Source organism: Trichechus manatus, unplaced genomic scaffold (assembly GCF_000243295.1).
Source record: "Trichechus manatus latirostris isolate Lorelei unplaced genomic scaffold, TriManLat1.0 scaffold00077, whole genome shotgun sequence".
Taxonomy (NCBI): Eukaryota; Metazoa; Chordata; class Mammalia; order Sirenia; family Trichechidae; genus Trichechus; species Trichechus manatus.
Genome location: NW_004444013.1, coordinates 12106213 through 12116721, shown reverse-complemented (window position 1 = coordinate 12116721; position 10509 = coordinate 12106213).

The window sequence follows — 10509 nt, the reverse complement described above, 5'->3', positions numbered from 1 at the left end:
CGCACGGGTGGGGTTTAAGTCTCTTTCCCCGACCTGCCAGACAGAAGAGACCTGAAAAGGAACCTATTGTCCGGAGGGACCACAGTTTGAGTGACTTCACCTGGAGAATGGAGCCCCGGGAGCAAGCGCAGCCCCTTCCAAGAATGCGGAACCAGAGCCTGTCCTTACCTCGGCGCTCCAGGCCGCTCCTCGGTCTGGGCCGCGGCCGCGGCGAGGCGCACGGCTCACCCACCCAGGACGTGGCCTCGCGCCCGGGCCCCGCGCCGTCTCCGCCGCCTGTGGGCGCCCCCCGCGGAATCGCACCAGGCAGGACGCGCCCAGAGCCGGAGCCGCGACGGCGAGGCCGGAGATCGAGAAGTCCGCCCCAAGGAGGCCGCGGGCGCGCGAGACCCTAGGCCGACGGCTCTTGCTCAGGCCTGACGGCTCCACCCACCGCGGGGCGGGGGCTGAACCGCTGCCCCGCACAGGCCACCCCTCCCCAGCCCCACTCACGCCCCGTACAGTCCGCCGCACCGCCGGCCCACCCCTCCACACCCCACCCAGTCCCCACATCACTCCAACCCACCCCTCCCAGCCCCGCCCCCATGCATGCCCCTGCACAGCTCCCAGCACAGCCAGCCCACGTCCCCACACCCCACTCCTCCCCCACATCACTCCAACGCAACCCCCCGGTCCCGCCCTCACACACACACACACGCCCCTGCCCCAGCTCCCAGCACCCCACCGCGCCCTGCTCTCATGTCACCGCCACACCCTCACACCCACTGTGGGACCGAGAACTTGGTTTGGCAATTTGACTTTGATTTCTGAAAATAAACTGAGCAATCAAGATGCCTTTGTTTTCCAAAATAGCCAGGCTCTGTAAGGCTACACAGTCCCCGCACCTGGCCAACCAACTTCAGGAAGTAGAGGGATGGGGAGAAGACGGGCCTAATGCAGTCGTGCATGTTCGTTGGTTGGATAGATCATAATTATGCATTAAGGCACAAGTTGCATGTTCATCGAGGTCTCAATGGCTGGGGGACCCTGGCCCTTTGACCGCTCTGTTTAGGGCCTCTTGGACTGGTGAGACTGTCCATGAGCGGGAGAGGGAGCGGCAGGTCCCTGGGGACAATGGAGGCCCCATGCCGTGCTGGGACTTCTCCCAGAACTTACTTGATGAGTCTCTTTGATTGTATCCTTTCTGGTTATAATAACTGGGTAACTCTATAGGTTAACAGTCTCTGTGAATTTTGTGAGGGTTTCTAGAGAACTGATGAACCGACAGGGGCAATGAGCCAGCAGGGGCTGGCAGTACAGAGTCCATTTGTGTAGACCGGGTGGCTGGGTGCCAGAAAAGCAGTAGATGAAGAAGGATAGAGTGTTTCTAGCTTGTGACCTAGTCCCAGGGGACTAGAGAGAGATCAGCTAGTCTGAAGTGCCTGAGGCTACGCAGACTCCTGGGCCTATGGCTGCTCCCTGACGACCTGGCCTTAGGTGGCTGGGGATGTTTTGACCCGGCTCGAGATAGCCAGGGATGACGTTTGATCTAACTCTGGGTAGTCAGAGTCAGAGAGAGAGGAAGTGCTATGTGAAGTTTCTGGCAACAAGGAAGTGATAAAGGTGGGGTTTGTCCACCTTGTACTTTTTATAGTGCAATAAACAGCGGCAGCATTGTCCTCATCGAACCCCCAGGAGGCTGGGAGTCTGAGATCAGGGTGTCAGCTGTGGTGATTCCTTCTGAGGCTCTGAGAGAAAATCTATTCCGCATCTCTCCCAGCTTCTGGTGGCCCCAAGTGTTCCTTGGCTTGCGGCTGCACCATCACATGGTGTCCTTCCTCTCTCTCCCTGTCTCTTTTTTAAAAAGACACCACCAAAATGAAAACCAAACCCATTGCCATTGAGTCAATTCCGACTCACAGAGACCCTATAGGACAGAGTAGAACTGTCCCATGTGGTTTCAAAGGAGCACCTGGTGGATTCCAACTGCCAGCCTTTTGGTTAGCAGCTGTAGGTCTTAACCATTACGCCACCAGGGTCCAGCCACATAGAATTAGGACCCACCCTACTTCAGTATGACCTCACATTGACTGATAACATCTTCAAAGACCCTATTTCCAAACGAGGTCAAATTCACAGGTACCAGGGGTTAGGATGAACTTCAATATATCTTTTCAGGGAACATAATTCAATCCATAATAGGCAGTTAAAAAAAATGAAATTTTTTGGCATTCCTCTTATTGTGAGTTGGTGTCTATATCCCCTCCCCTTGAATCAGCTTCAACCAGTGAGGGATTACCCAATAAGCAAGGTGCTGATATGGATATAAAATCAAAAGAGGCATCTGACCTAAAAGTAAAATGGCTGAACTAATGCTAAAGCTCAGTATAACCTTTCACACTGATTCAAAAACCTTGTTGCTTAGGAATCAACCCTATTTAAAAATGCTTCTTTGTGTCAGGGGTCTGTAACCAAACCTTATCAAAATTCTTTGTGTTTGATCTTATGCTCTGAATGAGGTCATGTTTAACAACCTGTTCCTGACAGTAGCCGTCATGCCATCGTCGTACCATTGTTTTGTGAGGGTTATAAAACACCCTCTGTGACCACGTATCTTACAATTATGTTCTTTAGCCAATCAATGAATGCCAGTTATACTAATGTAACCAGTAATGTTAAAAATCACACTTTGCTTTGTCCCTCCTTTGATTGACCTCAGTCACTGTAAACCAATCAGAATATTAAAGCCCTCATTCTTTGTTTCAGTCCTACAAAAATGTCTTTGTAATTGTTGTGCCTTGGACTTCGAGGCTCCATTTTCATGGGCCACGGAGATCCCTGGATTGAACTGTCTTGAACCTTTAATAAACCTCTTTATTTTAATTCCATTTAGACTATGAGTTTTTCACTAGTCAACATTTTTGGTGGCAGCATCAGGATCCAAAAGTGACTTACCTGCTGTGACCCTAAGAAACTGCTGACCGGAGCATCAGTACCAGCATGAATCCATAGTGTTCAATCCATTTCCCTGGGCTCCCAGGGGTCACTTCAGGTAAGACTTCTTGGATTGAACCTCCGCTCTCTTGTGTTGAAGTTCTCTGAGGTTTATTAATGGTCTTCTACTTTACTCTCGGTTCACCAACAAACCTATTTGTTAAGTTCATCAAATGCTTTCATTTTAAATCGTGGCTTGACCCAGCCATTTGAACTTGCTGTGTTTCCCCAAGATGCCCATAATGGGTTCTTCAGTGCGTCTTTTTTCTTTTACAAAGAATCTGGAGCAAGGTTTAATTGCTTTCACTATCTTAGTGATCACAGGTCATGCCCATCAAGGAGATGGTCCAGCTACTTGTTTGTTCTTTGATTGGTGGCACACTTCCACTAAGGATAGTGTAGAGGACCAGATTACCCATATGGGAAGGTCATTTGACATGTCAAAATTAACTTTTCTGTGCAGTGAATTGGAAAGAAGGGGTTCTAGAATAAATCAGAAAGTCAAGTGGAAAGCTGCGGTTTCAGGTACCTGGTAAGGTTCCCTCTGCTCCTTTGCTGGCTATTTCCTCTCTTCACCCACTTCCTCTCTCTACTTTCTTACTTGCCAGAAACTAAAAACACCCTTAATGCTAAACTTTCAGCCTTAGTAAAAAAGGCATCAGCTTGACTGAAAAATTGCTCCTGTTGCCAAGCTAACAGGTTTGGCTAGCTCAAACTACAAAAACTAAACGAGTGCTAAGACAAGTAAATTAATGGCCTTACAGCCGCAGCAGCTGCAAACCCAGCCAAGCAAGAAATGCCCATTTCAAAAAGGAAACCTTAGAAATAGCAATGAGTTCGGGCAATTTTGGGCCTCTGCTCCTTTACTGGCTATTTAAGAGTCTAAACCTAACTGCCCTGTTAAGAAAGGGAGAAAACCTCATTTTGAAATGCTTTTTAAAATTAAATACCCTGAGGAAAAAGATAAACCTCCTACAGTCACTTTTACACCCTGGTCAAAAGCATCTCATTGCCATTAAGTTGATTCCAACTCGTAGTGACCCTATAGGACAGAGTAGAACTGCCCCATTGGATTTCCAAGGAGTGGCTGGTGAATTCAAACTGCCAACCTTTTAGTTATCAGTCAAGCTCTTAACTACTGTGCCACCAGGCATCAAAAGCAAAGCCCCCTGCAATTGTCAAAAAATTCCCAATCATCCTTAAAGGACGCCACCCTCGCTCATGACCATGATAATCCCTTTTGCGATCATGACAAAAAAGAGGGAATAATTAACAATGATAGAACAGTTATAGCACTTATAAATATGGCACCTATATGAAAACTTGTAAACCTGGTTTATCAGATTTGTTTCAATTGATTAATTATGTTAGTAGGACCTAGGAAAGCTCAACAATAGACTGAAGAAGCATATTGAAAAACACTCTAGAAAGTCACTAATGATTAAACCCGATACTTCAGGCATTGAATTATTAGATCAAACAAAAGCAGTAGCTTAGCTCCTTTTAGATGCCATCCCTAAGGTTTTTCCAAGAAAAATTAATTGGGCAGAAGTTCAAAGCTACGAACAAGAGAAAAAATGAAAACTGTCTATAATTATAAGGATCTTTTAGTCAAACTGTTTATAGAACACTGTAGTTTTAAAAAAAATGATTGACACCAGAGCTGAAAGAGCCTTTAATTCTATGTTTTTAAATAAACCGCACCCAAAATATTTGACTTAGTCAAACATTACAGGCTGGACTGAGAAACAATTCCCATTTCTAAGCTAACTAATTTGGCTTTTAAATTAGCTCAAACACTGGAACAAACCCTTTCTTGAAAATAAAGAACCAAAGACAGAATGAAGGGACTCCGGAGATCTAACAGGGACTTCTCCTATAGTGGCTTTAAATTCAGAAGGAGCTCCTCAAAATGAGAAGATTCAAGGCAACAGCCTTGCTAACGTAGCAGCAAAACAGGCCACCTCCCAGACTCTAGTAGCTTTATCTTTACCAAAACCTTATGTGCCTGAAAGACTCAAACAGGAGTCTGATTAGGACTTATGCACTGCCTTCAAAATCATTCAAATTATCAATGAGCAGACCCTAAAAAAGTACGTAAAAGCTGGAAGGAAGTTGGATGCTACCACTAAATTTTGGTAAGGACCTAACAGCAAAATTGTTCACCAAAATATTTGTGTCTTCCTATCATTCAGAATCTATATTTACCCTTGCATTTAGGAAGAGTTACAGTAATTCTCTTATTAGAAAAATACTGGTAAAGTAAGAAATTCTTTGAACCTACCAACTACGTAATTTCTCATTGTTCTGACTGCCAAAAAAAAAGCAGGTAAAACTTAAAGAGATTAAAAAATTTACCAAATTAATAAAAAGGACAATAAAGCCTCCTCACAATTGACTGTTACTCTTATAAAAGACTATAATGGTAACTATCGTAATTTATTTATAAGCAATTATAACCTTACCAGACTAACTCCAGATCGCTTAGGAAACATCAGCAAATGGCTCAAATTAATGAGTAGAAAAACTAGAAGAAGGAGGGCTGTTTTCAAGACCCTGATACAAAATTATAAACAGGGCCAAATGGCAAATTAGTTTTACTCAAACATTGGCATATTCTCATAACTTAATCTCTACATGAGGGCTCCCATTTAGGAAAAGATAAAATTATAGAAATTTAAAAAAAAAATTAGTGGGGGAAGTTTCATGATGCCGCTAAACAAGTGGCTTCTCAATATCCTATCTGCTCCCAATTCAGTTCAGGCAAAGCCTTTACAGCTCCACCTGAGAGATTTCCTCTGCCAATGTTTGAATGACAGGTTTCATTTAACTTCCATTCTCAAATAATCATAAGTTTATATGAATGATAATTGTAGGTTTTCTCACTAGGTAAAAGGTTTTCCCCAGTCGTCAAGCTACTGCTGCCTTTGTGGCTAAAAACTTCTTAAAAGCATTATCCCCACCTAGGGGAATTATTGAACAATATCATTAATATCACACACAAGTAAAATTTTGCTGAAGATAATTCAAAAACGGTTGCAGCAATACATTGACAGGGAACTGCCAGAAATTCAAGCCAGATTCAGAAGAGAATGTTGTCTTAGTCATCTAGTACTGCTCTAACAGAAATACCACAAGTGGATGGCTTTAACAAAGAGAAATGTATTCTCTCACAGTCTAGTAGGTTACAAGTCCATATTCAGGGTGTCAGCTCCAGGTGAAGGCTTTCTCGCTCTGTCGGCTCTGGAGAAAGGTCCTTGTGATGCATCAGTCTTCCCTTGGTCCAGGAGCATTTCAGTGCAGGAACCTCAGGTCCAAAGGATGCGCTGTGTTCCCAGCACTGCTTTCTTGGTGGTATGAGGTTCCCACTCTCTGCTTGCTTCCCTTTCCTTTTATCTCTTGTAAGATAAAAAGTGGTGCAGGCCACACTCCAGGGAAACTCTCTTTACACTGCATCAGGGATGTGATCTTAGTAAGAGTGTTACAATCCCACCCTAATCCTCTTTAACGTAAAATTACAATCACAAAATGGAGGACAACCACACAATACTGGGAATCATAGCCCAGGCAAATTGATACACACATTGTTTTGGGGGACACAATTCAATCTATGACAGATGTGGAACGAGGGATATCAATGCTGATGTCAGATGGATCTTGACTGAAAGCACAGAATACCAGAAAGATGTCTACTTGTGTTTTGTTGACTATGCAAAGACATTTGACTGTGTGGGTCATAACAGATTATGGTTAACATTGCGAAGAATGGGAATTCCAGAACACTTAATTGTGCTCATGCGGAACCTATACACAGACCAAGAGGCAGTCGGTTCAAAAAGAATAAGGGGATAATGAGTGGTTTAAAATCAGGAAAGGTGTGCGTCGGGGTTGTATCCTTTCACCATACTTATTCAATCTGTATGCTGAACAAATAATCCGAGAAGATGCAGTATATGAAGAATGGGGCATTACGATTATTGGAACACTCATTAACAACCTGTGATATGCAGATGACACAACCTTGCTTGCTGAAAGCGAAGAGGACTTGAAGCACTTACTGATGAAAACCAAAGACTACAGCCTTCAGTATGGATTACACCTCAACATAAAGAAAACAAAAATCCTCACAACTGGACCAGTAAGCAACATCAGGATATGTGGAGAAAATACTGAAGTTGTCAAAGACTTCATTTTACTTGGATCCCAATCAACACCCATGGCAGCAGTAGTCAAGAAATCAAATGAGGTATTGCATTGGGCAAATCTGCTGCAAAAGACCTCTTCAAAGTGTTGAAAAGCAAAGATATCACTTTGAGGACTAAGGTGAGCCTGACCCAAGCCGTGGTATTTTCATTTGTCTCATATGCATGCGAAAGCTAGACAATAAATAAGGAAGACTGAAGAAGAATTGATGCCTCTGAATTACAGTTTTTGTAAAGAATATTGAATATACCATGGACTGCCAGAAGAACGAACAAATAAATCTGTCCTGGAAGAAGTAGAGCCAGTGGGGACCACGGTCTCAGGGAACATCTAGCTCAATTGGCATAACATAAAGAAAATGTTCTACATTCCACTTTGGTGAGTAGCGTCTGGGGTCTTAAGCTTGTGATCGGCCATCTAAGATACTCCACTGGTCTCACCCCATCTGGAGCAAGTGATAATGAAGAAAACCAAAGACACAAGTGAAAGATTAGTCTAAATGACTAATGGACCACAACTACCACCGCCTCCACCAGACTGAGTCCAGCACAGCTAGATGGTGCCCAGCTACCACCATGGACTGCTCTGACAGGGATCACAATAGAGGGTGCCAGACAGAGCTGGAGAAAAATGTAGAACAAAATTCTAACTCACCAAAAAAAGAAAAAAGACCAGACTTACTGGTCTGACAGATACTGGAGAAACCCCAAAATTATGGGCCCCAGACACCCTTACAGCTCAGTAATGAAGTCACTTCTGAGGTTCACCCTTCAACCAAAGATTAGACAGCCCCATAAAACAAAACGAGACTAAAGGGGCACGCTAGCCAGGGGCAAGGACAAAAAGGTGGGAGGGGACAGGAAAGCTGGTAATGGGGAACCCCAGGTCAAGAAGGGGAGAGTGTTGACATGTCATGGGGTTGGCAACCAGTGTCACAAAACAATATGTGTATTAATTGTTTTATGAGAAACTAGTTTGCTCTGTAAACCTCCTTCTAAAGTACAATAAAAAATTGGAAAAAAAAAAAAAAAAAGAAATACAGCCAGAATGTTCCTTAGAAGCAAGGATGGTGAGACTTCTTACATACTTTGGACATGTTATCAAGAGGGACCAATTCCTGGAAAAGGACATCTTGCTTGGCATAGTAGAGGGCCAGTAAAAAAGAGGAAGACCCTTAACAGAATGGACTGACACAGTGGCTGCAACACTGGGCTCAAACATAACAATGATTGTGAGGATGGCGCAGGACAGGGCAGTGTTTCGTTCTGTTGTACACAGGGTCGCTATGAGTCTGAATCGACTTGATGGCAACAACAATAACAGGGAGCCCCAAAAGTCCTTTTAAATAACCAGGGCACTCATTTTTAATAGGCAAATAATTTAAAGTATATGTAAAAATTTTCCAATTTTTCAAAGACTTCACTGTCCTTACCATCCCAATCATCTCAGTTGGTTTAAAGAACAAATAAAATCATCAAAAACAAGCTTGCTAAACTTTCCTCTTCCTTGAATTTACTCTAGGTCCAAGTTCTTCGTCTTGTGTTGATAAATACTTTACCTTACTGGTCAGCTCTAGCTGACTCTAATTTAATTCAAACCAGTATATTAAAGTATTATCAAGCCTTAGTCCAATATTCTAAAAAGCATGCCTCCTTAATAAAAAGTGCCTACGATTCTCAGAAGTCAAATAATTCCAAATTGACTTACATTTTGCCTGGTAATTATGTCTATTGAAAAAGGCATCAATTTAAAAAATTCTCACTAACCCTTGGGCAGCTAAATTACAAGAAGGTAAAAACTTGAATCCATCTCTCCAAGGGGAAGAAAGCTGCCACTCCTGTTTGGACAGTTCAACCTGCTAAAGAACTCAAAATCTAAACAATCCCAGGACGAGAAGCAGACAACATCTGAGTAGATGGCTTGCTTTCCCAAGATCCCAGACCAGGCCTGTATCTTGCATTTAAGCTACTATTTACGCAACCTTTAAAATTTTTTTAACTTAGTCTAGTGATTATAAAAGTAATCATAGTTGTTGGATATTTGTAGTATTCCTTTGTGTATTCGTTTTAATCATGTTTCCTATAATTATTGTCTTAAACCCTTTATTGTTTCCTTTTTCTGTTGCTTGGTGAGAAAATGCTTTTATCAAATTAACTCAATCAGTAGCCAACTCTAGCAATTTAACTGAATGCAGGATATGTCACTCTTCCCCTCAGTCTGCACAAAATCATACTGATCCTCTCACTGTACCAGTCTTAAATTATAAATCCACACCTAATTTTACTATTGATTTTTAAAACGAGCTATTCATGTCAAATTATGGCTACCTCCAAAATTATCCACTTATTCATCTGCTGCTTGTTTCAATCTTACCCGTGTGTGGTTAGAATGTTTTATTCTGTCCACATCATGCAATCTTTTTAGAATGCTCAATATGATTCCACAGTAGCAAATAACTGTTTTAAAAATAATCAGGACTTCTGGGCAACATGACACTATAGTCAGAAGCACCACACCGCCCCTTCAAAGCAAAGATCAGAAAAGCTAAGTCAAACAGAGTCACACATCCATCCTGAAACCCTAAGCACCAAATGAAGAGATAAAGAACTCAGCCAAGCACCAAATGGAATAAGTAACTACCAACAACAGAGAGCGAGGAGAGATACATGCAGAGGTCCCCTATCAGCTACTTCAACACCTATCCACCATCTTGGACACCTATCAGAGATCAGCGAACAGGGGGTATGAGATAGCAGCTTCATGGAGCTTCCAGCAGGAGACAGAACAACCGGTAACCAGGGATATAGGCTTTCCCACCCCCCAGCTTTCTTCACTGCCACTTAGCCTCTTCTGCTTCCTGCAGCCACAGTCTCTTGGCCAGGAAGCACAAGCTTCACCCCAGTGTCGCTTGGATTCCGCCCGCCTGCACTGGCTGGGCTACCTAAGTGCCTTTTGTTGACTGTTGGTGTTGCTTTTTTCCACTTCTTTAGAATTCTTCCTTACCTCTCACCACCTCCCCCTCGTTTCTCTTAAATTCCTGGCTCCATGCTCCATCTTTGCTTCTTCCTGAAAGGCTGCAAAACACCATTCGACTGTGAAACTGCTTCCTGGCCTGTGCCGCCACGCTGGTGGGACCCCCGGGGCTTTTTTGTTTGTTTGTTTGCTCTGATTCATTCTGTTTTGATTTGTTTGTTTGTTTTCTTTTTCTTTTCTCAGCTTGGAAGCCCCTTCTAGCCAGGCAGTACCACTTGGCTTGGAAGCTACTCCCTTACTCTGTGCAGACGCACAAGGACATCCCTGGGGGCATTTCTTATTTCTTGTTTTTTTTTTTTT